Source organism: Octopus bimaculoides, chromosome 13 (genome assembly GCF_046866305.1).
Source record: "Octopus bimaculoides isolate indiv1 chromosome 13, ASM4686630v1, whole genome shotgun sequence".
Classification (NCBI taxonomy): Eukaryota; Metazoa; Mollusca; class Cephalopoda; order Octopoda; family Octopodidae; genus Octopus; species Octopus bimaculoides.
This window is the reverse complement of record NC_142940.1, coordinates 56,069,761-56,074,760: the sequence shown is the minus strand read 5'-3', so window position 1 is coordinate 56,074,760 and position 5,000 is coordinate 56,069,761.

Below are 5,000 nucleotides of genomic sequence, written 5' to 3'. Positions count from 1 at the left end.
TGATTGTATGTGTGCATAATTATATTAATTAGCCTAGATGATAAAACATACTTTCCCACTCTTGTCCACTAAGATACAGTACCCCAGTTTTAATCCTAGGACAATGCCTCTCAGCTTTTAAGAGACAATGTCTATCTTATCAGTATAGCAGTCTCTCTCTCTCCCCCTTCTCACCTTCTACTATCATTAGAACAGTACCCCATTCCTTGCATTGATGTTTTCATTGATATTTTTTTTTATTAAAATATCTCTAATATTATTTCAAGATTCTGCTCAATATTGTATTATTACAACGTCCAATATTATTTTGATATTGTGTCTAACAGTATTTTAATGTAATGATCGTTATTTTAACTTCATCTCACATTACTATAATAAAATCATGTCTAATGTTGTTTTAATAATATTTTCAATATCACTTTAATATCTTAAATAATACTATTTTGATGTAAAAAAATAAATCTAATACTATTTTATTATCTTGACTGATATTAGTTTTGTATGTTCAGTACTGTTGATTGGTATTAGTTTCATATCATATCCCATACTATACTAATGTTGTATTTGATAGTGATACCAATATCGAGAATGATATTAGTTTAATATCGTGATATCGTGTCTGATACCATATTAATATTGTGAGTGATATTATTTCAACTTCATCATTGTTGTTGCCAAGATCATTATCATTATCATCCTCATTTTATTAACATCTTGTTCAATATTCTTTTGATATCTTAGCAAGATGTAACTTTAATAAATTGTCCAATGGTGTTTTATTGTTATGTCTATGATACAGTATTGCGCTATTTATATTTATCATTACAGTATCCTGTTCATAAGTATACTTTATGACCCCACCTAAATATGAAATATCTTCATCTAAACAAACCTTATGCCCAAGTTACCTTCAAATTATCTCTCAGCAAGATCTATTTTCATTTGTTACTGATACAATATAGCATTTCAAACAATCAACCTCATTGTTTTGTCATCTATCGCAGTTAAATCCTTCTGCATGTCAAACAGTTTGAACTGTTCAGTGTTGAAGGATATATTTCTCCCCGTTTATAAGATGCCTGCTTGGGCCAGGATTGAACTGACAAACCTTTATTTTGTGCAGTATTCCAGTGCTAGACTCTGTGGTCATCCACTGTTAGGTTCTCCACCTTGATGTGACTACGTCAGACACAGTAATTTATCAGATTTGATAATTTAAATGAACAGTATTTATTTTATGAGATACTAGCAGAAAAGGTTACAAAACTTTGAGAAGTTATAATATCATCAGTAGTAGCAGTTAATAATGATAATAATAATAATAATAATAATAATAATAATAATAATAATAATAGTTCTTTTTAGAAACGGTGAAGCTTGAAGCAAATAAAGCTATGAATAATACTATGAGAAAATTGGGTTTAAAATTCCTTTAAACAGGAAAAGTCAAAGGCTGCACCCAAAGGGTTTTGAACCCAATTTGTTTGCATGCTATTACATATAGCTTTGTTTGCTTCAAGTTTCACCATTCCTAAAAAGAATCATTCCATGTTCTTGAAATTTCTAAATTCTTACGTTGGCAATAACAACAACTATAATAATAATAATAATAATAATAATAATAATAATAATAATAATAATAATGATAATAATGATGATGATGATGATATGGATAGAAGATATCTAGGCATTTAATATATCTTCCTTTTTGTTTTCTTTTTTTCATGGTGGTTTTTTTGTTTCATTGTATACAAAAAATAGTCTGCTTAATTTATAGAATTTCTGGTGGCAAGGTCAGTTTCTAAATATATAAAGCAGATCAACAATGATATTTGATCTGACACCCTGTAATAAATATTTAGTGTGTTTCTATCTTTTTAAAACCCTAACAGTGCTAATTGCAGTTGCTTCCTGGACAGGGGTGGGGCAATTAACTGATGTTGCTCGGGATGTAGTATGAAACAAAAATAAGAAATCCAAAAACTCAGTCTTCAGCATTACAAGTGTTAATAACAACAAAAGCAATAATAATTCTGTTTTTTTTTTGGGGTGGGGGGGTCTTTTGCAAGTTATGATATCAGTTTATTCTCTGTTTTGAAATTAATAAAGAAATATTAAATTTTGTCAGAATTCAAAGAGTGAAAAATCTATTGACAAGTTAGTTGTTTGCCTAAAACCTGGCTAAATTTAGGAGTGAGGACAGGAAAAATTTGGTATATTTATGTTACATAGGTAATAGAGGCCAGAAATACTAAGGAAATAGTAACCAATTTCCACTTTATTATTTCTAGAAATTTTTAGTTTTTTCAATATTTATATATTTATATATAACATGGTGTTTAGATTAGAGAAAAATATCTCGGTATATTTCTTTGGCTCATATACACACTGTATACACCCACACACACTGTATACACCCACACACACTGTATACACCCACACACACATAGCTGACCAACCCAAAGAACCTTCACTGAAGGAGAAAAAATAAATGTCTCCAAAAGAATATATTGTCCATCAACTTTCTTCTGTTTCACCCTAATTTGACCTTCATCTCAAAGAATTATATAAAGAAATACAATAATCTACATGAAGGATTAATTAGGATTAATTGTGTTTTTTTTTTTCTCTCTCTCTCTTTTTATATTAACTTTTCAATAATGTACTTATTACATTAGCAAGAATTCAGTAATTCTTTGCAGATGTTTTCTACTTCGATTCTTGAAATCTGAGACATAAACATCATCTACTGCATTTTACTGAATTAAGATGATTCTGATGTATATTGATCCAAATCTGTTCACCAAATGTCTGTCTGCAGTGAAACAAAAATCTTTATTTTCTGGAAGCAACAAAATACCAGGCTGTAGTTGCTGGTTTTCAGCTGTTTAGCTTTTGGTGATGCAAAGTTTAAATAATGTATATTTTTATTTATTGCCCTAAGTAATATATATCCATAATTACTGGCCTTAAATAATATATAACCTTATACTATATATATATATATATATATATATATATATATTCTCTGTGTATAGGCTTCCTGGCTTTAAATAATATATTTCCCCATTTACTATACTTATATATATATATATATATGTGTGTGTGTGTGTGTTTATATGTAAACATATGTGTATGTATGCATATATACATATATGTGTGTGTATATATATATATATATATATATATATATATATATATATATATTTATATATACCTTACATATATACTGGCTTTATTTTTAGGTATATTAAAGCTCACAGCTAACATGTATCCTATGTTAGAGATTCAGTAGTTCAAATTTAGTCAACATTTATAGACTTTCTCACCATGGCGGACAACAACTAAATAACTCCTATCTACTGTCATGTGGTGTTAATTTTCAGCAGCTCCCTTGGTGTATAGATTATTATACACCCTGTCATTATAACCATCAAAACTTAGTTGCACTAATCCATAAATACGAAACTAATTCCTGTATATTTGCCATGATAAACATATGGTGCTTCACAGTGTGGTCTTAGTTTTGAGCTTAAATGAGATGTTTCCAAGCAGGTACCATGATGCTTTGGGGTAGCTCTGTATGGCGACAAGAGTTGGTCATTAGCTGGGTAACTAAACAGCTAAGGTCACTGTATGTAGTGAAGGTCATGAAGTGGGTGAGGTGACAGTAAATAGGTTGGGGCAGTCAGTTGGTTAGTAACTGGGTCCTTAAATATCTGAGGTCATTGTCAGTAGTTGATGTCGCTAAAAGTAGATGATAGTATATGAGGTCATTGTAAGCAGTCAAGGTTACAATATGTTGCTGAGATCCCAGTAATTGAGGTTAGTGTTAGTAGCCGAGGTCATAAGTTGGTAAGGTCGCTGTAACTAGGTAAAGTTACTAAGTAAATGAAATCACTGGAAATAAGTAAGGTAACTAAATAAGTGATGCTGCTGTAAGTAGATAAGTTACTGTAAAAAGCTAGGGTCAATTAGTTTCAAGATTGCAAAGGAACTAAGGTGACTGTCCATAGTTGGGACACTGGATATTGTTAAGGTTATTAAATAGTTGAAACCACCATAAATAGGGAAGATCACTGCCATTAGCTGAGGTCAGAGTAATCTTGTTGGACTTACAAAACTAAGGAGTTTGTGAGACTGTTGATAAAATAGAAATACACTTTCAAAGGAAAGGAAAATTAAACCAGTTGTGTATGGAGTGTGATGAGAAGATACAGACAGAAGTCTATGACTCTGAAATGTCACAAGCAGGGCTGTTTTAGCTGCCTTATAGGCATCCAAGCAAACCAATGCACTGGGCTCGATATCGTTTATTTATTGACAAGCTACAACATACATAGATCAGAATTGGGCCCCTAGACCTATGAGGACCCCCTAGGCAACTGCCTAGTGTTCCCATGCCCTAAGACAGCATGGTCACACGACAAAGATATATGACTAGTTGACAGGAAAAAAATCATGCATTAAAATATATGACTTGAAGATGTCACAGATTGCTGTCTGTTGATTTAAGGTGGGTGGCATTGAAAAATATGAACAAAAACAAAATTGATTTGAGAATTAAAATAGCTAAGCTTTAAAATATTTTCCAATGAACAAAGAAGGAATGTATGAGCTAATATTGATAATAAAGTTGTTTAATTAGCAATAACTACATCCTGGGTAATTTCCATCAGTTATAGCACCATCTCTAATATAATATATGTTATAATATAATATGATATAATATAATATAATAACATACCAAAGTTGTTCTCAACAACTTGGATGTTTGGTCAAACACCAAAGACTTCAGACATAAACATGACAATTTGAATTATTCCAATACAAATACAAAATTCATTTGATGCAAAAAAAAAATAAAAGAAATGAATGTGTGTATGTATATATATGCATAAATATATGTGTGTATGTGTATCTATCTATATATATATATATATATATGTGTATATATATATATGTATGTATGTATGTATGTATGTATGTATGTATGAATG